The sequence below is a fragment of the Ranitomeya variabilis genome, chromosome 4 (assembly GCF_051348905.1).
Source record: "Ranitomeya variabilis isolate aRanVar5 chromosome 4, aRanVar5.hap1, whole genome shotgun sequence".
Classification (NCBI taxonomy): Eukaryota; Metazoa; Chordata; class Amphibia; order Anura; family Dendrobatidae; genus Ranitomeya; species Ranitomeya variabilis.
In genome coordinates, this window is record NC_135235.1 from 316326943 (window position 1) to 316348767 (window position 21825).

General features: G+C 34.8%; 17 non-coding genes across 17 annotated transcripts; all 17 read right to left on the minus strand.

Moving 5' to 3' along the window:
* Nucleotides 1–273: 273 nt before the first annotated feature.
* TRNAL-CAG (transfer RNA leucine (anticodon CAG)) lies at nucleotides 274–356 on the minus strand. Its single transcript has one exon. It is a non-coding gene; the product is annotated as a tRNA-Leu (tRNA).
* A 1045-nt stretch (nucleotides 357–1401) lies between these two features.
* Nucleotides 1402–1474, minus strand: TRNAF-GAA (transfer RNA phenylalanine (anticodon GAA)). Its single transcript has one exon. It is a non-coding gene; the product is annotated as a tRNA-Phe (tRNA).
* Nucleotides 1475–2371: 897 nt separating this feature from the next.
* On the minus strand, nucleotides 2372–2454 carry TRNAL-CAG (transfer RNA leucine (anticodon CAG)). Its single transcript has one exon. It is a non-coding gene; the product is annotated as a tRNA-Leu (tRNA).
* A 1045-nt stretch (nucleotides 2455–3499) lies between these two features.
* TRNAF-GAA (transfer RNA phenylalanine (anticodon GAA)) lies at nucleotides 3500–3572 on the minus strand. The gene has a single exon. It is a non-coding gene; the product is annotated as a tRNA-Phe (tRNA).
* An 897-nt stretch (nucleotides 3573–4469) lies between these two features.
* TRNAL-CAG (transfer RNA leucine (anticodon CAG)) lies at nucleotides 4470–4552 on the minus strand. Its single transcript has one exon. It is a non-coding gene; the product is annotated as a tRNA-Leu (tRNA).
* Nucleotides 4553–6568: 2016 nt separating this feature from the next.
* TRNAL-CAG (transfer RNA leucine (anticodon CAG)) lies at nucleotides 6569–6649 on the minus strand. The gene has a single exon. It is a non-coding gene; the product is annotated as a tRNA-Leu (tRNA).
* Nucleotides 6650–7694: 1045 nt separating this feature from the next.
* TRNAF-GAA (transfer RNA phenylalanine (anticodon GAA)) lies at nucleotides 7695–7767 on the minus strand. The gene has a single exon. It is a non-coding gene; the product is annotated as a tRNA-Phe (tRNA).
* An 897-nt stretch (nucleotides 7768–8664) lies between these two features.
* Nucleotides 8665–8745, minus strand: TRNAL-CAG (transfer RNA leucine (anticodon CAG)). Its single transcript has one exon. It is a non-coding gene; the product is annotated as a tRNA-Leu (tRNA).
* A 1045-nt stretch (nucleotides 8746–9790) lies between these two features.
* TRNAF-GAA (transfer RNA phenylalanine (anticodon GAA)) lies at nucleotides 9791–9863 on the minus strand. The gene has a single exon. It is a non-coding gene; the product is annotated as a tRNA-Phe (tRNA).
* A 471-nt stretch (nucleotides 9864–10334) lies between these two features.
* Nucleotides 10335–10417, minus strand: TRNAL-CAG (transfer RNA leucine (anticodon CAG)). The gene has a single exon. It is a non-coding gene; the product is annotated as a tRNA-Leu (tRNA).
* A 624-nt stretch (nucleotides 10418–11041) lies between these two features.
* Nucleotides 11042–11114, minus strand: TRNAF-GAA (transfer RNA phenylalanine (anticodon GAA)). The gene has a single exon. It is a non-coding gene; the product is annotated as a tRNA-Phe (tRNA).
* Nucleotides 11115–11585: 471 nt separating this feature from the next.
* On the minus strand, nucleotides 11586–11668 carry TRNAL-CAG (transfer RNA leucine (anticodon CAG)). Its single transcript has one exon. It is a non-coding gene; the product is annotated as a tRNA-Leu (tRNA).
* Nucleotides 11669–12292: 624 nt separating this feature from the next.
* TRNAF-GAA (transfer RNA phenylalanine (anticodon GAA)) lies at nucleotides 12293–12365 on the minus strand. The gene has a single exon. It is a non-coding gene; the product is annotated as a tRNA-Phe (tRNA).
* A 2651-nt stretch (nucleotides 12366–15016) lies between these two features.
* TRNAF-GAA (transfer RNA phenylalanine (anticodon GAA)) lies at nucleotides 15017–15089 on the minus strand. The gene has a single exon. It is a non-coding gene; the product is annotated as a tRNA-Phe (tRNA).
* A 992-nt stretch (nucleotides 15090–16081) lies between these two features.
* Nucleotides 16082–16154, minus strand: TRNAF-GAA (transfer RNA phenylalanine (anticodon GAA)). Its single transcript has one exon. It is a non-coding gene; the product is annotated as a tRNA-Phe (tRNA).
* A 4467-nt stretch (nucleotides 16155–20621) lies between these two features.
* TRNAL-CAG (transfer RNA leucine (anticodon CAG)) lies at nucleotides 20622–20704 on the minus strand. Its single transcript has one exon. It is a non-coding gene; the product is annotated as a tRNA-Leu (tRNA).
* Nucleotides 20705–21750: 1046 nt separating this feature from the next.
* Nucleotides 21751–21823, minus strand: TRNAF-GAA (transfer RNA phenylalanine (anticodon GAA)). Its single transcript has one exon. It is a non-coding gene; the product is annotated as a tRNA-Phe (tRNA).
* Between the last annotated feature and the right edge of the window lie 2 nt (nucleotides 21824–21825).

Below are 21825 nucleotides of genomic sequence, written 5' to 3' on the forward strand. Positions count from 1 at the left end.
AATAGGGAAAGAGAACACAAAGAGTTGAAATAGTCCCGCCCCATTGACCGCCCGCAGTATTTTTATAGTGCCAAGACAGCTAACATATGCACATAAAAACTATTTCACGGTCCTAGAGTTCCGTTTATAGACGACAATTTCAGACTCACCCCAAAGACTCCCAGGTAGTGGTAACTTTGGGATCGGATTTTTTAAGGCCCATTGCTAAGTTTGGTTTGATCCCCATCTAATCAATAATTGACTGAGAATCTGTATAGTTTCATGAAAAGGTGATGTCAGAAGTGGGATTTGAACCCACGCCTCCAAGAGAGACTGCGACCTGAACGCAGCGCCTTAGACCACTCGGCCATCCTGACTTCTTGTGGATTCTGTGCCTTAACTCTTTCCAAGTTAGTCAGAAGAAATATGACCAGTAATTGTCATTGAAAATTATTTTAAAATATTTAATATTACAGTTTTTATTTCAATACATTTGTTTAAACTATTAGTTATCAAGCCTATTTTGAGCTAAATGGCCAAGCCCCATTTAAACAAAATATGACTTTTATCACTGTATGCAGTAATAACTCTGGAATGCTTCTACATATCCCCGTAATTCTGAAAGTGTTTTTTGTGACACATTGTACTTTACATTAACTGTAAATTTAGGTCAATATATTTTTAGTTTTTTTCTGTGAAAATATCTAAATTTTGTTTAAAATTTTGAAATATTAGTCATTTTTATTCTTTGACTGCTTATATCCTTAAACCAACTTGTCGCACCACACAAAAATGTAAATAAATAGCATTTTTCATATGTGTACTTTTTGTCAGCATTCACTTTCAAACCTCCTTTTATTTTGTTAGGATGTTAGAAATGTTAGATTTCTCACAAAATGCGGTGATGCACCATATTTCTTCAGAATCTACTGTTTGGCCACACAGCAGGGCTTTGAAAATAAGAGCGCTATTTGGATTTTGGAATGCAGATTTTGCAAGAATAGTTTGTAGGTAAAATTTGCAGAGTACCAAAGGTACCAAAACAGCAGAAACCCCCCCAAAGTGACCCCATTTTAGAAATTACTTCTCACAATGAATTCATATACACCACAGCATTTCATAGTCAAACATACATGGTTGAAATCATTCAGCTAGTGTCTGATACATGCTTTCTTTATCAGCTATCAGGTTCCCTTTAAATCCTCTTACAGCTAAGTGAAATGGAAATAAACAAAACAGAGGAAAAATTACAAAAAAATAATAATTTGCTCAAATGGAAAAGTTCCCATTTCTCATCTTTTTAACATTTTATTTTCTGTAGATAGTTAAGATTTTTAGGCCTTTTACATTTTCTTTAAATAATCAGTCCACGTGCTTTGTTTATTTTCTCCTTAAAATGTAAAGAATCAAGAAAAATGATGTTGCCGAAACCCGGGATCGAACCAGGGACCTTTAGATCTTCAGTCTAACGCTCTCCCATCTGAGCTATTTCGGCCAAACACAAACAACTTTAGGAGTGCTAGACACTTGGCAAATGTCAAGCGAAACCCCTGAAAGTAGATATTTTTATTTTTGCTTTGACTAGTTTTTGCAGCATGATTTCTATTTGAAACTCCTGCTATTTTGTTGTACATATTTAATAACTTTCATTAACTCTTTGTGAATGAGTAGAAAAAAACAGCAATTTTGACAGAGATTTTTTTACATTTTCAATTTGACTCCATTCATCAGGTTCATTCAAACCCTGTGTTTGTGAGACAGGTGATGGTTGCACATAAAAGACAATGTGCATGCATAATGTTACATCAAGTTTTATTTGTTATTAAATGCAAATAATTGGAGCAAAAAAGGAGACAACAATTTAGAGAAAATATTTTAATGATTGTTAACTTTCAATGTGAAAACATTTGTCCCAAAATGTGCTGAAACTTAGATGTCAGTATCGCATGTGCATTTCAGACTTTAAAACTATGATTACCTGCTTTTTAAGCTTTTGTTTATTAAGTATTTTTATGGTCTATTGATGAATGAGGTAATCAAATATGAAATTAGACTTACCGGCAATTCAGTTTATAGAAATCTCCCAGAACAGCCCCATAGGATGTGGAGTCTCCGCCCTAATAGGGAAAGAGAACACAAAGAGTTGAAATAGTCCCGCCCCATTGACCGCCGGCAGTATTTTTATAGTGCCAAGACAGCTAACATATGCACATAAAAACTATTTCACGGTCCTAGAGTTCCGTTTATAGACGACAATTTCAGATTCACCCCAAAGACTCCCAGGTAGTGGTAACTTTGGGATCGGATTTTTTAAGGCCCATTGCTAAGTTTGGTTTGATCCCCATCTAATCAATAATTGACTGAGAATCTGTATAGTTTCATGAAAAGGTGATGTAAGAAGTGGGATTTGAACCCACGCCTCCAAGAGAGACTGCGACCTGAACGCAGCGCCTTAGACCACTCGGCCATCCTGACTTCTTGTGGATTTTGTGCCTTAACTCTTTCCAAGTTAGTCAGAAGAAATATGACCAGTAATTGTCATTGAAAATTATTTTAAAAAATTTAATATTACAGTTTTTATTTCAATACATTTGTTTAAACTATTAGTTATCAAGCCTATTTTGAGCTAAATGGCCAAGCCCCATTTTAAAAAAATATGACTTTTATCACTGTATGCAGTAATAACTCTGGAATGCTTCTACATATCCCCGTAATTCTGAAAGTGTTTTTTGTGACACATTGTACTTTACATTAACTGTAAATTTAGGTCAATATATTTTTAGTTTTTTTCTGTGAAAATATCTAAATTTTGTTTAAAATGTTGAAATATTAGTCATTTTTATTCTTTGACTGCTTATATCCTTAAACCAACTTGTCGCACCACACAAAAATGTAAATAAATAGCATTTTTCATATGTGTACTTTTTGTCAGCATTCACTTTCAAACCTCCTTTTATTTTGTTAGGATGTTAGAAATGTTAGATTTCTCACAAAATGCGGTGATGCACCATATTTCTTCAGAATCTACTGTTTGGCCACACAGCAGGGCTTTGAAAATAAGAGCGCTATTTGGATTTTGGAATGCAGATTTTGCAAGAATAGTTTGCAGGTAAAATTTGCAGAGTACCAAAAGTACCAAAACAGCAGAAACCCCCCCAAAGTGACCCCATTTTAGAAATTACTTCTCACAATGAATTCATATACACCACAGCATTTCATAGTCAAACATACATGGTTGAAATCATTCAGCTAGTGTCTGATACATGCTTTCTTTATCAGCTATCAGGTTCCCTTTAAATCCTCTTACAGCTAAGTGAAATGGAAATAAACAAAACAGAGGAAAAATTACAAAAAAATAATAATTTGCTCAAATGGAAAAGTTCCCATTTCTCATCTTTTTAACATTTTATTTTCTGTAGATAGTTAAGATTTTTAGGCCTTTTACATTTTCTTTAAATAATCAGTCCACGTGCTTTGTTTATTTTCTCCTTAAAATGTAAAGAATCAAGAAAAATGATGTTGCCGAAACCCGGGATCGAACCAGGGACCTTTAGATCTTCAGTCTAACGCTCTCCCATCTGAGCTATTTCGGCCAAACACAAACAGCTTTAGGAGTGCTAGACACTTGGCAAATGTCAAGCGAAACCCCTGAAAGTAGATATTTTTATTTTTGCTTTGACTGGTTTTTGCAGCATGATTTCTATTTGAAACTCCTGCTATTTTGTTGTACATATTTAATAACTTTCATTAACTCTTTGTGAATGAGTAGAAAAAAACAGCAATTTTGACAGAGATTTTTTTACATTTTCAATTTGACTCCATTCATCAGGTTCATTCAAACCCTGTGTTTGTGAGACAGGTGATGGTTGCACATAAAAGACAATGTGCATGCATAATGTTACATCAAGTTTTATTTGTTATTAAATGCAAATAATTGGAGCAAAAAAGGAGACAACAATTTAGAGAAAATATTTTAATGATTGTTAACTTTCAATGTGAAAACATTTGTCCCAAAATGTGCTGAAACTTAGATGTCAGTATCGCATGTGCATTTCAGACTTTAAAACTATGATTACCTGCTTTTTAAGCTTTTGTTTATTAAGTATTTTTATGGTCTATTGATGAATGAGGTAATCAAATATGAAATTAGACTTACCGGCAATTCAGTTTATAGAAATCTCCCAGAACAGCCCCATAGGATGTGGAGTCTCCGCCCTAATAGGGAAAGAGAACACAAAGAGTTGAAATAGTCCCGCCCCATTGACCGCCGGCAGTATTTTTATAGTGCCAAGACAGCTAACATATGCACATAAAAACTATTTCACGGTCCTAGAGTTCCGTTTATAGACGACAATTTCAGATTCTCCCCAAAGACTCCCAGGTAGTGGTAACTTTGGGATCGGATTTTTTAAGGCCCATTGCTAAGTTTGGTTTGATCCCCATCTAATCAATAATTGACTGAGAATCTGTATAGTTTCATGAAAAGGTGATGTCAGAAGTGGGATTTGAACCCACGCCTCCAAGAGAGACTGCGACCTGAACGCAGCGCCTTAGACCACTCGGCCATCCTGACTTCTTGTGGATTTTGTGCCTTAACTCTTTCCAAGTTAGTCAGAAGAAATATGACCAGTAATTGTCATTGAAAATTATTTTAAAATATTTAATATTACAGTTTTTATTTCAATACATTTGTTTAAACTATTAGTTATCAAGCCTATTTTGAGCTAAATGGCCAAGCCCCATTTTAAAAAAATATGACTTTTATCACTGTATGCAGTAATAACTCTGGAATGCTTCTACATATCCCCGTAATTCTGAAAGTGTTTTTTGTGACACATTGTACTTTACATTAACTGTAAATTTAGGTCAATATATTTTTAGTTTTTTTCTGTGAAAATATCTAAAGTTTGTTTAAAATTTTGAAATATTAGTCATTTTTATTCTTTGACTGCTTATATCCTTAAACCAACTTGTCGCACCACACAAAAATGTAAATAAATAGCATTTTTCATATGTGTACTTTTTGTCAGCATTCACTTTCAAACCTCCTTTTATTTTGTTAGGATGTTAGAAATGTTAGATTTCTCACAAAATGCGGTGATGCACCATATTTCTTCAGAATCTACTGTTTGGCCACACAGCAGGGCTTTGAAAATAAGAGCGCTATTTGGATTTTGGAATGCAGATTTTGCAAGAATAGTTTGCAGGTAAAATTTGCAGAGTACCAAAAGTACCAAAACAGCAGAAACCCCCCCAAAGTGACCCCATTTTAGAAATTACTTCTCACAATGAATTCATATACACCACAGCATTTCATAGTCAAACATACATGGTTGAAATCATTCAGCTAGTGTCTGATACATGCTTTCTTTATCAGCTATCAGGTTCCCTTTAAATCCTCTTACAGCTAAGTGAAATGGAAATAAACAAAACAGAGGAAAAATTGCAAAAAAATAATAATTTGCTCAAATGGAAAAGTTCCCATTTCTCATCTTTTTAACATTTTATTTTCTGTAGATAGTTAAGATTTTTAGGCCTTTTACATTTTCTTTAAATAATCAGTCCACGTGCTTTGTTTATTTTCTCCTTAAAATGTAAAGAATCAAGAAAAATGATGTTGCCGAAACCCGGGATCAAACCAGGGACCTTTAGATCTTCAGTCTTCACGCTCTCCCATCTGAGCTATTTCGGCCAAACACAAACAACTTTAGGAGTGCTAGACACTTGGCAAATGTCAAGCGAAACCCCTGAAAGTAGATATTTTTATTTTTGCTTTGACTAGTTTTTGCAGCATGATTTCTATTTGAAACTCCTGCTATTTTGTTGTACATATTTAATAACTTTCATTAACTCTTTGTGAATGAGTAGAAAAAAACAGCAATTTTGACAGAGATTTTTTTACATTTTCAATTTGACTCCATTCATCAGGTTCATTCAAACCCTGTGTTTGTGAGACAGGTGATGGTTGCACATAAAAGACAATGTGCATGCATAATGTTACATCAAGTTTTATTTGTTATTAAATGCAAATAATTGGAGCAAAAAAGGAGACAACAATTTAGAGAAAATATTTTAATGATTGTTAACTTTCAATGTGAAAACATTTGTCCCAAAATGTGCTGAAACTTAGATGTCAGTATCGCATGTGCATTTCAGACTTTAAAACTATGATTACCTGCTTTTTAAGCTTTTGTTTATTAAGTATTTTTATGGTCTATTGATGAATGAGGTAATCAAATATGAAATTAGACTTACCGGCAATTCAGTTTATAGAAATCTCCCAGAACAGCCCCATAGGATGTGGAGTCTCCGCCCTAATAGGGAAAGAGAACACAAAGAGTTGAAATAGTCCCGCCCCATTGACCGCCGGCAGTATTTTTATAGTGCCAAGACAGCTAACATATGCACATAAAAACTATTTCACGGTCCTAGAGTTCCGTTTATAGACGACAATTTCAGATTCTCCCCAAAGACTCCCAGGTAGTGGTAACTTTGGGATCGGATTTTTTAAGGCCCATTGCTAAGTTTGGTTTGATCCCCATCTAATCAATAATTGACTGAGAATCTGTATAGTTTCATGAAAAGGTGATGTCAGAAGTGGGATTTGAACCCACGCCTCCAAGAGACTGCGACCTGAACGCAGCGCCTTAGACCACTCGGCCATCCTGACTTCTTGTGGATTTTGTGCCTTAACTCTTTCCAAGTTAGTCAGAAGAAATATGACCAGTAATTGTCATTGAAAATTATTTTAAAATATTTAATATTACAGTTTTTATTTCAATACATTTGTTTAAACTATTAGTTATCAAGCCTATTTTGAGCTAAATGGCCAAGCCCCATTTTAAAAAAATATGACTTTTATCACTGTATGCAGTAATAACTCTGGAATGCTTCTACATATCCCCGTAATTCTGAAAGTGTTTTTTGTGACACATTGTACTTTACATTAACTGTAAATTTAGGTCAATATATTTTTAGTTTTTTTCTGTGAAAATATCTAAAGTTTGTTTAAAATTTTGAAATATTAGTCATTTTTATTCTTTGACTGCTTATATCCTTAAACCAACTTGTCGCACCACACAAAAATGTAAATAAATAGCATTTTTCATATGTGTACTTTTTGTCAGCATTCACTTTCAAACCTCCTTTTATTTTGTTAGGATGTTAGAAATGTTAGATTTCTCACAAAATGCGGTGATGCACCATATTTCTTCAGAATCTACTGTTTGGCCACACAGCAGGGCTTTGAAAATAAGAGCGCTATTTGGATTTTGGAATGCAGATTTTGCAAGAATAGTTTGCAGGTAAAATTTGCAGAGTACCAAAAGTACCAAAACAGCAGAAACCCCCCCAAAGTGACCCCATTTTAGAAATTACTTCTCACAATGAATTCATATACACCACAGCATTTCATAGTCAAACATACATGGTTGAAATCATTCAGCTAGTGTCTGATACATGCTTTCTTTATCAGCTATCAGGTTCCCTTTAAATCCTCTTACAGCTAAGTGAAATGGAAATAAACAAAACAGAGGAAAAATTACAAAAAAATAATAATTTGCTCAAATGGAAAAGTTCCCATTTCTCATCTTTTTAACATTTTATTTTCTGTAGATAGTTAAGATTTTTAGGCCTTTTACATTTTCTTTAAATAATCAGTCCACGTGCTTTGTTTATTTTCTCCTTAAAATGTAAAGAATCAAGAAAAATGATGTTGCCGAAACCCGGGATCGAACCAGGGACCTTTAGATCTTCAGTCTAACGCTCTCCCATCTGAGCTATTTCGGCCAAACACAAACAACTTTAGGAGTGCTAGACACTTGGCAAATGTCAAGCGAAACCCCTGAAAGTAGATATTTTTATTTTTGCTTTGACTAGTTTTTGCAGCATGATTTCTATTTGAAACTCCTGCTATTTTGTTGTACATATTTAATAACTTTCATTAACTCTTTGTGAATGAGTAGAAAAAAACAGCAATTTTGACAGAGATTTTTTTACATTTTCAATTTGACTCCATTCATCAGGTTCATTCAAACCCTGTGTTTGTGAGACAGGTGATGGTTGCACATAAAAGACAATGTGCATGCATAATGTTACATCAAGTTTTATTTGTTATTAAATGCAAATAATTGGAGCAAAAAAGGAGACAACAATTTAGAGAAAATATTTTAATGATTGTTAACTTTCAATGTGAAAACATTTGTCCCAAAATGTGCTGAAACTTAGATGTCAGTATCGCATGTGCATTTCAGACTTTAAAACTATGATTACCTGCTTTTTAAGCTTTTGTTTATTAAGTATTTTTATGGTCTATTGATGAATGAGGTAATCAAATATGAAATTAGACTTACCGGCAATTCAGTTTATAGAAATCTCCCAGAACAGCCCCATAGGATGTGGAGTCTCCGCCCTAATAGGGAAAGAGAACACAAAGAGTTGAAATAGTCCCGCCCCATTGACCGCCGGCAGTATTTTTATAGTGCCAAGACAGCTAACATATGCACATAAAAACTATTTCACGGTCCTAGAGTTCCGTTTATAGACGACAATTTCAGATTCTCCCCAAAGACTCCCAGGTAGTGGTAACTTTGGGATCGGATTTTTTAAGGCCCATTGCTAAGTTTGGTTTGATCCCCATCTAATCAATAATTGACTGAGAATCTGTATAGTTTCATGAAAAGGTGATGTCAGAAGTGGGATTTGAACCCACGCCTCCAAGAGACTGCGACCTGAACGCAGCGCCTTAGACCACTCGGCCATCCTGACTTCTTGTGGATTTTGTGCCTTAACTCTTTCCAAGTTAGTCAGAAGAAATATGACCAGTAATTGTCATTGAAAATTATTTTAAAATATTTAATATTACAGTTTTTATTTCAATACATTTGTTTAAACTATTAGTTATCAAGCCTATTTTGAGCTAAATGGCCAAGCCCCATTTTAAAAAAATATGACTTTTATCACTGTATGCAGTAATAACTCTGGAATGCTTCTACATATCCCCGTAATTCTGAAAGTGTTTTTTGTGACACATTGTACTTTACATTAACTGTAAATTTAGGTCAATATATTTTTAGTTTTTTTCTGTGAAAATATCTAAAGTTTGTTTAAAATTTTGAAATATTAGTCATTTTTATTCTTTGACTGCTTATATCCTTAAACCAACTTGTCGCACCACACAAAAATGTAAATAAATAGCATTTTTCATATGTGTACTTTTTGTCAGCATTCACTTTCAAACCTCCTTTTATTTTGTTAGGATGTTAGAAATGTTAGATTTCTCACAAAATGCGGTGATGCACCATATTTCTTCAGAATCTACTGTTTGGCCACACAGCAGGGCTTTGAAAATAAGAGCGCTATTTGGATTTTGGAATGCAGATTTTGCAAGAATAGTTTGCAGGTAAAATTTGCAGAGTACCAAAAGTACCAAAACAGCAGAAACCCCCCCAAAGTGACCCCATTTTAGAAATTACTTCTCACAATGAATTCATATACACCACAGCATTTCATAGTCAAACATACATGGTTGAAATCATTCAGCTAGTGTCTGATACATGCTTTCTTTATCAGCTATCAGGTTCCCTTTAAATCCTCTTACAGCTAAGTGAAATGGAAATAAACAAAACAGAGGAAAAATTACAAAAAAATAATAATTTGCTCAAATGGAAAAGTTCCCATTTCTCATCTTTTTAACATTTTATTTTCTGTAGATAGTTAAGATTTTTAGGCCTTTTACATTTTCTTTAAATAATCAGTCCACGTGCTTTGTTTATTTTCTCCTTAAAATGTAAAGAATCAAGAAAAATGATGTTGCCGAAACCCAGGATCGAACCAGGGACCTTTAGATCTTCAGTCTAACGCTCTCCCATCTGAGCTATTTCGGCCAAACACAAACAACTTTAGGAGTGCTAGACACTTGGCAAATGTCAAGCGAAACCCCTGAAAGTAGATATTTTTTTTTTTGCTTTGACTGGTTTTTGCAGCATGATTTCTATTTGAAACTCCTGCTATTTTGTTGTACATATTTAATAACTTTCATTAACTCTTTGTGAATGAGTAGAAAAAAACAGCAATTTTGACAGAGATTTTTTTACATTTTCAATTTGACTCCATTCATCAGGTTCATTGACCGCCAGCAGTATTTTTATAGTGCCAAGACAGCTAACATATGCACATAAAAACTATTTCACGGTCCTAGAGTTCCGTTTATAGACGACAATTTCAGATTCACCCCAAAGACTCCCAGGTAGTGGTAACTTTGGGATCAGATTTTTTAAGGCCCATTGCTAAGTTTGGTTTGATCCCCATCTAATCAATAATTGACTGAGAATCTGTATAGTTTCATGAAAAGGTGATGTCAGAAGTGGGATTTGAACCCACGCCTCCAAGAGAGACTGCGACCTGAACGCAGCGCCTTAGACCACTCGGCCATCCTGACTTCTTGTGGATTTTTCATATGTGTACTTTTTGTCAGCATTCACTTTCAAACCTCCTTTTATTTTGTTAGGATGTTAGAAATGTTAGATTTCTCACAAAATGCGGTGATGCACCATATTTCTTCAGAATCTACTGTTTGGCCACACAGCAGGGCTTTGAAAATAAGAGCGCTATTTGGATTTTGGAATGCAGATTTTGCAAGAATAGTTTGCAGGTAAAATTTGCAGAGTACCAAAAGTACCAAAACAGCAGAAACCCCCCCAAAGTGACCCCATTTTAGAAATTACTTCTCACAATGAATTCATATACACCACAGCATTTCATAGTCAAACATACATGGTTGAAATCATTCAGCTAGTGTCTGATACATGCTTTCTTTATCAGCTATCAGGTTCCCTTTAAATCCTCTTACAGCTAAGTGAAATGGAAATAAACAAAACAGAGGAAAAATTACAAAAAAATAATAATTTGCTCAAATGGAAAAGTTCCCATTTCTCATCTTTTTAACATTTTATTTTTTGTAGATAGTTAAGATTTTTAGGCCTTTTACATTTTCTTTAAATAATTAGTCCACGTGCTTTGTTTATTTTCTCCTTAAAATGTAAAGAATCAAGAAAAATGATGTTGCCGAAACCCGGGATCGAACCAGGGACCTTTAGATCTTCAGTCTAACGCTCTCCCATCTGAGCTATTTCGGCCAAACACAAACAACTTTAGGAGTGCTAGACACTTGGCAAATGTCAAGCGAAACCCCTGAAAGTAGATATTTTTATTTTTGCTTTGACTGGTTTTTGCAGCATGATTTCTATTTGAAACTCCTGCTATTTTGTTGTACATATTTAATAACTTTCATTAACTCTTTGTGAATGAGTAGAAAAAAACAGCAATTTTGACAGAGATTTTTTTACATTTTCAATTTGACTCCATTCATCAGGTTCATTGACCGCCAGCAGTATTTTTATAGTGCCAAGACAGCTAACATATGCACATAAAAACTATTTCACGGTCCTAGAGTTCCGTTTATAGACGACAATTTCAGATTCACCCCAAAGACTCCCAGGTAGTGGTAACTTTGGGATCAGATTTTTTAAGGCCCATTGCTAAGTTTGGTTTGATCCCCATCTAATCAATAATTGACTGAGAATCTGTATAGTTTCATGAAAAGGTGATGTCAGAAGTGGGATTTGAACCCACGCCTCCAAGAGAGACTGCGACCTGAACGCAGCGCCTTAGACCACTCGGCCATCCTGACTTCTTGCGGATTTTTCATATGTGTACTTTTTGTCAGCATTCACTTTCAAACCTCCTTTTATTTTGTTAGGATGTTAGAAATGTTAGATTTCTCACAAAATGCGGTGATGCACCATATTTCTTCAGAATCTACTGTTTGGCCACACAGCAGGGCTTTGAAAATAAGAGCGCTATTTGGATTTTGGAATGCAGATTTTGCAAGAATAGTTTGCAGGTAAAATTTGCAGAGTACCAAAAGTACCAAAACAGCAGAAACCCCCCCAAAGTGACCCCATTTTAGAAATTACTTCTCACAATGAATTCATATACACCACAGCATTTCATAGTCAAACATACATGGTTGAAATCATTCAGCTAGTGTCTGATACATGCTTTCTTTATCAGCTATCAGGTTCCCTTTAAATCCTCTTACAGCTAAGTGAAATGGAAATAAACAAAACAGAGGAAAAATTACAAAAAAATAATAATTTGCTCAAATGGAAAAGTTCCCATTTCTCATCTTTTTAACATTTTATTTTCTGTAGATAGTTAAGATTTTTAGGCCTTTTACATTTTCTTTAAATAATCAGTCCACGTGCTTTGTTTATTTTCTCCTTAAAATGTAAAGAATCAAGAAAAATGATGTTGCCGAAACCCGGGATCGAACCAGGGACCTTTAGATCTTCAGTCTAACGCTCTCCCATCTGAGCTATTTCGGCCAAACACAAACAACTTTAGGAGTGCTAGACACTTGGCAAATGTCAAGCGAAACCCCTGAAAGTAGATATTTTTTTTTTTGCTTTGACTGGTTTTTGCAGCATGATTTCTATTTGAAACTCCTGCTATTTTGTTGTACATATTTAATAACTTTCATTAACTCTTTGTGAATGAGTAGAAAAAAACAGCAATTTTGACAGAGATTTTTTTACATTTTCAATTTGACTCCATTCATCAGGTTCATTGACCGCCAGCAGTATTTTTATAGTGCCAAGACAGCTAACATATGCACATAAAAACTATTTCACGGTCCTAGAGTTCCGTTTATAGACGACAATTTCAGATTCACCCCAAAGACTCCCAGGTAGTGGTAACTTTGGGATCAGATTTTTTAAGGCCCATTGCTAAGTTTGGTTTGATCCCCATCTAATCAATAATTGACTGAGAATCTGTACAGTTTCATGAAAAGGTGATGTCAGAGGCGGGATTTGAACCCACGCCTCCAAGAGAGACTGCGACCTGACAATTACTGGTCATATTTCTTCTGGCTAACTTGGAAAGAGTTAAAGCACAGAATCCACAAGAAGTCAGGATGGCCTTAGACCACTCGGCCATCCTGACTTCTTGTGGATTCTGTGCCTTAACTCTTTCCAAGTTAGTCAGAAGAAATATGACCAGTAATTGTCATTGAAATTTATTTTAAAATATTTAATATTACAGTTTTTATTTCAATACATTTGTTTAAACTATTAGTTATCAAGCCTATTTTGAGCTAAATGGCCAAGCCCCATTTTAAAAAAATATGACTTTTATCACTGTATGCAGTAATAACTCTGGAATGCTTCTACATATCCCCGTAATTCTGAAAGTGTTTTTTGTGACACATTGTACTTTACATTAACTGTAAACTTAGGTCAATATATTTTTAGTTTTTTTCTGTGAAAATATCTAAATTTTGTTTAAAATTTTGAAATATTAGTCATTTTTATTCTTTGACTGCTTATATCCTTAAACCAACTTGTCGCACCACACAAAAATGTAAATAAATAGCATTTTTCATATGTGTACTTTTTGTCAGCATTCACTTTCAAACCTCCTTTTATTTTGTTAGGATGTTAGAAATGTTAGATTTCTCACAAAATGCAGTGATGCACCATATTTCTTCAGAATCTACTGTTTGGCCACACAGCAGGGCTTTGAAAATAAAAGCGCTATTTGGATTTTGGAATGCAGACTTTGCAAGAATAGTTTGCAGGTAAAATTTGCAGAGTACCAAAAGTACCAAAACAGCAGAAACCCCCCCAAAGTGACCCCATTTTAGAAATTACTTCTCACAATGAATTCATATACACCACAGCATTTCATAGTCAAACATACATGGTTGAAATCATTCAGCTAGTGTCTGATACATGCTTTCTTTATCAGCTATCAGGTTCCCTTTAAATCCTCTTACAGCTAAGTGAAATGGAAATAAACAAAAAGGAGGAAAAATTACAAAAAAATAATAATTTGCTCAAATGGAAAAGTTCCCATTTCTCATCTTTTTAACATTTTATTTTCTGTAGATAGTTAAGATTTTTAGGCCTTTTACATTTTCTTTAAATAATCAGTCCACGTGCTTTGTTTATTAACTCTTTCCAAGTTAGTCAGAAGAAATATGACCAGTAATTGCCATTGAAAATTATTTTAAAATATTTAATATTACAGTTTTTATTTCAATACATTTGTTTAAACTATTAGTTATCAAGCCTATTTTGAGCTAAATGGCCAAGCCCCATTTTAAAAAAATATGACTTTTATCACTGTATGCAGTAATAACTCTGGAATGCTTCTACATATCCCCGTAATTCTGAAAGTGTTTTTTGTGACACATTGTACTTTACATTAACTGTAAATTTAGGTCAATATATTTTTAGTTTTTTTCTGTGAAAATATCTAAATTTTGTTTAAAATTTTGAAATATTAGTCATTTTTATTCTTTGACTGCTTATATCCTTAAACCAACTTGTCGCACCACACAAAAATGTAAATAAATAGCATTTTTCATATGTGTACTTTTTGTCAGCATTCACTTTCAAACCTCCTTTTATTTTGTTAGGATGTTAGAAATGTTAGATTTCTCACAAAATGCGGTGATGCACCATATTTCTTCAGAATCTACTGTTTGGCCACACAGCAGGGCTTTGAAAATAAGAGCGCTATTTGGATTTTGGAATGCAGATTTTGCAAGAATAGTTTGCAGGTAAAATTTGCAGAGTACCAAAAGTACCAAAACAGCAGAAACCCCCCCAAAGTGACCCCATTTTAGAAATTACTTCTCACAATGAATTCATATACACCACAGCATTTCATAGTCAAACATACATGGTTGAAATCATTCAGCTAGTGTCTGATACATGCTTTCTTTATCGGCTATCAGGTTCCCTTTAAATCCTCTTACAGCTAAGTGAAATGGAAATAAACAAAACAGAGGAAAAATTACAAAAAAATAATAATTTGCTCAAATGGAAAAGTTCCCATTTCTCATCTTTTTAACATTTTATTTTCTGTAGATAGTTAAGATTTTTAGGCCTTTTACATTTTCTTTAAATAATCAGTCCACGTGCTTTGTTTATTTTCTCCTTAAAATGTAAAGAATCAAGAAAAATGATGTTGCCGAAACCCGGGATCGAACCAGGGACCTTTAGATCTTCAGTCTAACGCTCTCCCATCTGAGCTATTTCGGCCAAACACAAACAACTTTAGGAGTGCTAGACACTTGGCAAATGTCAAGCGAAACCCCTGAAAGTAGATATTTTTATTTTTGCTTTGACTGGTTTTTGCAGCATGATTTCTATTTGAAACTCCTGCTATTTTGTTGTACATATTTAATAACTTTCATTAACTCTTTGTGAATGAGTAGAAAAAAACAGCAATTTTGACAGAGATTTTTTTACATTTTCAATTTGACTCCATTCATCAGGTTCATTCAAACCCTGTGTTTGTGAGACAGGTGATGGTTGCACATAAAAGACAATGTGCATGCATAATGTTACATCAAGTTTTATTTGTTATTAAATGCAAATAATTGGAGCAAAAAAGGAGACAACAATTTAGAGAAAATATTTTAATGATTGTTAACTTTCAATGTGAAAACATTTGTCCCAAAATGTGCTGAAACTTAGATGTCAGTATCGCATGTGCATTTCAGACTTTAAAACTATGATTACCTGCTTTTTAAGCTTTTGTTTATTAAGTATTTTTATGGTCTATTGATGAATGAGGTAATCAAATATGAAATTAGACTTACCGGCAATTCAGTTTATAGAAATCTCCCAGAACAGCCCCATAGGATGTGGAGTCTCCGCCCTAATAGGGAAAGAGAACACAAAGAGTTGAAATAGTCCCGCCCCATTGACCACCGGCAGTATTTTTATAGTGCCAAGACAGCTAACATATGCACATAAAAACTATTTCATGGTCCTAGAGTTCCGTTTATAGACGACAATTTCAGATTCACCCCAAAGACTCCCAGGTAGTGGTAACTTTGGGATCGGATTTTTTAAGGCCCATTGCTAAGTTTAGTTTGATCCCCATCTAATCAATAATTGACTGAGAATATGTACAGTTTCATGAAAAGGTGATGTCAGAAGTGGCCTTTTACATTTTCTTTAAATAATCAGTCCACGTGCTTTGTTTATTTTCTCCTTAAAATGTAAAGAATCAAGAAAAATCATGTTGCCGAAACCCGGGATCGAACCAGGGACCTTTAGATCTTCAGTCTAACGTTCTCCCATCTGAGCTATTTCGGCCAAACACAAACAACTTTAGGAGTGCTAGACACTTGGCAAATGTCAAGCGAAACCCCTGAAAGTAGATATTTTTATTTTTGCTTTGACTGGTTTTTGCAGCATGATTTCTATTTGAAACTCCTGCTATTTTGTTGTACATATTTAATAACTTTCATTAACTCTTTGTGAATGAGTAGAAAAAAACAGCAATTTTGACAGAGATTTTTTTACATTTTCAATTTGACTCCATTCATCAGGTTCATTCAAACCCTGTGTTTGTGAGACAGGTGATGGTTGCACATAAAAGACAATGTGCATGCATAATGTTACATCAAGTTTTATTTGTTATTAAATGCAAATAATTGGAGCAAAAAAGGAGACAACAATTTAGAGAAAATATTTTAATGATTGTTAACTTTCAATGTGAAAACATTTGTCCCAAAATGTGCTGAAACTTAGATGTCAGCATCGCATGTGCATTTCAGACTTTAAAACTATGATTACCTACCTTTTAAGCTTTTGTTTATTAAGTATTTTTATGGTCTATTGATGAATGAGGTAATCAAATATGAAATTAGACTTACCGGCAATTCAGTTTATAGAAATCTCCCAGAACAGCCCCATAGGATGTGGAGTCTCCGCCCTAATAGGGAAAGAGAACACAAAGAGTTGAAATAGTCCCGCCCCATTGACCGCCCGCAGTATTTTTATAGTGCCAAGACAGCTAACATATGCACATAAAAACTATTTCACGGTCCTTGAGTTCCGTTTATAGACGACAATTTCAGATTCACCCCAAAGACTCCCAGGTAGTGGTAACTTTGGGATCAGGTTTTTTAAGGCCCATTGCTAAGTTTGGTTTGATCCCCATCTAATCAATAATTGACTGAGAATCTGTATAGTTTCATGAAAAGGTGATGTCAGAAGTGGGATTTGAACCCACGCCTCCAAGAGAGACTGCGACCTGAACGCAGCGCCTGACTTCTTGTGGATTCTGTGCCTTAACTCTTTCCAAGTTAGTCAGCAGAAATATGACCAGTAATTGTCATTGAAAATTATTTTAAAATATTTAATATTACAGTTTTTATTTCAATACATTTGTTTAAACTATTAGTTATCAAGCCTATTTTGAGCTAAATGGCCAAGCCCCATTTTAAAAAAATATGACTTTTATCACTGTATGCAGTAATAACTCTGGAATGCTTCTACATATCCCCGTAATTCTGAAAGTGTTTTTTGTGACACATTGTACTTTACATTAACTGTAAATTTAGGTCAATATATTTTTAGTTTTTTTCTGTGAAAATATCTAAATTTTGTTTAAAATTTTGAAATATTAGTCATTTTTATTCTTTGACTGCTTATATCCTTAAACCAACTTGTCGCACCACACAAAAATGTAAATAAATAGCATTTTTCATATGTGTACATTTTGTCAGCATTCACTTTCAAACCTCCTTTTATTTTGTTAGGATGTTAGAAATGTTAGATTTCTCACAAAATGCGGTGATGCACCATATTTCTTCAGAATCTACTGTTTGGCCAAACAGCAGGGCTTTGAAAATAAGAGCGCTATTTGGATTTTGGAATGCAGATTTTGCAAGAATAGTTTGCAGGTAAAATTTGCAGAGTACCAAAAGTACCAAAACAGCAGAAACCCCCCCAAAGTGACCCCATTTTAGAAATTACTTCTCACAATGAATTCATATACACCACAGCATTTCATAGTCAAACATACATGGTTGAAATCATTCAGCTAGTGTCTGATACATGCTTTCTTTATCAGCTATCAGGTTCCCTTTAAATCCTCTTACAGCTAAGTGAAATGGAAATAAACAAAACAGAGGAAAAATTACAAAAAAATAATAATTTGCTCAAATGGAAAAGTTCCCATTTCTCATCTTTTTAACATTTTATTTTCTGTAGATAGTTAACCCCTTCACCCCCGGAGCTTTTTCCGTTTTTCCGTTTTCGTTTTTCGCTCCCCTCCTTCCCAGAGCCATAACTTTTTTATTTTTCCGTCAATTTGGCCATGTGAGGGCTTATTTTTTGCGGGACGAGTTGTACTTTTGAACGACATCATTGGTTTTAGCATGTCTTGTACTAGAAAACGGGAAAAAAATTCCAAGTGCAGTGAAATTGCAAAAAAAGTGCAATCCCACACTTGTTTTTTGCTTGCCTATTTTGCTAGGTTCACTAAATGCTAAAACTGACCTGCCATTATGATTCTCCAGGTCACTACGAGTTCATAGACACCTAACATGACTAGGTTCTTTTTCACCTAAGTGGTGAAAAAAAATTCCAAACTTTGCAAAAAACAAAACAAAACAAAATTGCGCCATTTTCCGATACTCGTAGCGTCTCCATTTTTCGTGATCTGGGGTCGGGTGAGGGCTTATTTTTTGCGTGCCGAGCTGGCGTTTTTAATGATAGCATTTTGGTGTAGATACGTTCTTTTGATCGCCCGTTATTGCATTTTAATGCAATGTCGTGGCGACCAAAAAAACGTAAATCTGGCGTTTCGAATTTTTTTCTCATTACGCCATTTAGCGATCAGGTTAATGCTTTTTTTTAATTGATAGATCGGGCGATTTTGAACGCGGCGATACCAAATATGTGTAGTTTTTTTTTTTTTTTTTATTGATTTATTTTGATTGGGGCGAAAGGGGGGTGATTTAAACTTTTATGTTTTTTTTATTTTTTTCACATTTTTAAAAACTTTTTTTTTTTACTTTTGCCATGCTTCTATAGCCTCCATGGGAGGCTAGAAGCAGGCACAGCCCGATCGGCTCTGCTACATAACAGCGATCATCAGATCGCTGTTATGTAGCTAAAATGCAGGTGTGCTGTGAGCGCCGACCACAGGGGGGCGCTCACAGCCACCGGCAATCAGTAACCATAGAGGTCTCAAGGACCTCTATGGTTACAATGGAGGAGCATCGCCGACCCCCGATCATGTGACGGGGGTCGGCGATGCGCTCATATCCGGCCGCACGGCCGGATGCGGTAGTTAAATGCCGCTGTCTGAGTTTGACAGCGGCATTTAACTAGTTAATAGCGGCGGGTGATCGCGATTTCACCCGCCGCTATTGCGCGCACATGTCAGCTGTAAAAAACAGCTGACATGTCGCGACTTTGATGTGCGCTCACCGCCGGAGCGCACATCAAAGCGGGGGTCCCGACATGTGACGTACTATACCGTCACATGTCGGGAAGGGGTTAAGATTTTTAGGCCTTTTACATTTTCTTTAAATAATCAGTCCACGTGCTTTGTTTATTTTCTCCTTAAAATGTAAAGAATCAAGAAAAATGATGTTGCCGAAACCCGGGATCGAACCAGGAACCTTTAGATCTTCAGGCTAACGCTCTCCCATCTGAGCTATTTCGGCCAAACACAAACAACTTTAGGAGTGCTAGACACTTGGCAAATGTCAAGCGAAACCCCTGAAAGTAGATATTTTTATTTTTGCTTTGACTGGTTTTTGCAGCATGAATTCTATTTGAAACTCCTGCTATTTTGTTGTACATATTTAATAACTTTCATTAACTCTTTGTGAATGAGTAGAAAAAAACAGCAATTTTCACAGAGATTTTTTTACATTTTCAATTTGACTCCATTCATCAGGTTCATTCAAACCCTGTGTTTGTGAGACAGGTGATGGTTGCACATAAAAGACAATGTGCATGCATAATGTTACATCAAGTTTTATTTGTTTATTAAATGCAAATAATTGGAGCAAAAAAGGAGACAACAATTTAGAGAAAATATTTTAATGATTGTTAACTTTCAATGTGAAAACATTTGTCCCAAAATGTGCTGAAACTTAGATGTCATCTCACCTACTGTATTCTCACCCATCCCTTGTAGATTGTGAGCCCTCGCGGGCAGGGTCCTCACTCCTCCTGTACCAGTTATGACTTGTATTGTTCAAGATTATTGTACTTGTTTTTATTATGTATACCCCTCCTCACTTGTAAAGAGCCATGGAATAAATGGCGCTATAACAATAAATAATAATAATAATAATAATGTCAGTATCGCATGTGCATTTCAGACTTTAAAACTATGATTACCTACCTTTTAAGCTTTTGTTTATTAAGTATTTTTATGGTCTATTGATGAATGAGGTAATCAAATATGAAATTAGACTTACCGGCAATTCAGTTTATAGAAATCTCCCAGAACAGCCCCATAGGATGTGGAGTCTCCGCCCTAATAGGGAAAGAGAACACAAAGAGTTGAAATAGTCCCGCCCCATTGACCGCCCGCAGTATTTTTATAGTGCCAAGACAGCTAACATATGCACATAAAAACTATTTCACGGTCCTAGAGTTCCGTTTATAGACGACAATTTCAGACTCACCCCAAAGACTCCCAGGTAGTGGTAACTTTGGGATCGGATTTTTTAAGGCCCATTGCTAAGTTTGGTTTGATCCCCATCTAATCAATAATTGACTGAGAATCTGTATAGTTTCATGAAAAGGTGATGTCAGAAGTGGGATTTGAACCCACGCCTCCAAGAGAGACTGCGACCTGAACGCAGCGCCTTAGACCACTCGGCCATCCTGACTTCTTGTGGATTCTGTGCCTTAACTCTTTCCAAGTTAGTCAGAAGAAATATGACCAGTAATTGTCATTGAAAATTATTTTAAAATATTTAATATTACAGTTTTTATTTCAATACATTTGTTTAAACTATTAGTTATCAAGCCTATTTTGAGCTAAATGGCCAAGCCCCATTTAAACAAAATATGACTTTTATCACTGTATGCAGTAATAACTCTGGAATGCTTCTACATATCCCCGTAATTCTGAAAGTGTTTTTTGTGACACATTGTACTTTACATTAACTGTAAATTTAGGTCAATATATTTTTAGTTTTTTTCTGTGAAAATATCTAAATTTTGTTTAAAATTTTGAAATATTAGTCATTTTTATTCTTTGACTGCTTATATCCTTAAACCAACTTGTCGCACCACACAAAAATGTAAATAAATAGCATTTTTCATATGTGTACTTTTTGTCAGCATTCACTTTCAAACCTCCTTTTATTTTGTTAGGATGTTAGAAATGTTAGATTTCTCACAAAATGCGGTGATGCACCATATTTCTTCAGAATCTACTGTTTGGCCACACAGCAGGGCTTTGAAAATAAGAGCGCTATTTGGATTTTGGAATGCAGATTTTGCAAGAATAGTTTGCAGGTAAAATTTGCAGAGTACCAAAAGTACCAAAACAGCAGAAACCCCCCCCAAAGTGACCCCATTTTAGAAATTACTTCTCACAATGAATTCATATACACCACAGCATTTCATAGTCAAACATACATGGTTGAAATCATTCAGCTAGTGTCTGATACATGCTTTCTTTATCAGCTATCAGGTTCCCTTTAAATCCTCTTACAGCTAAGTGAAATGGAAATAAACAAAACAGAGGAAAAATTACAAAAAAATAATAATTTGCTCAAATGGAAAAGTTCCCATTTCTCATCTTTTTAACATTTTATTTTCTGTAGATAGTTAAGATTTTTAGGCCTTTTACATTTTCTTTAAATAATCAGTCCACGTGCTTTGTTTATTTTCTCCTTAAAATGTAAAGAATCAAGAAAAATGATGTTGCCGAAACCCGGGATCGAACCAGGGACCTTTAGATCTTCAGTCTAACGCTCTCCCATCTGAGCTATTTCGGCCA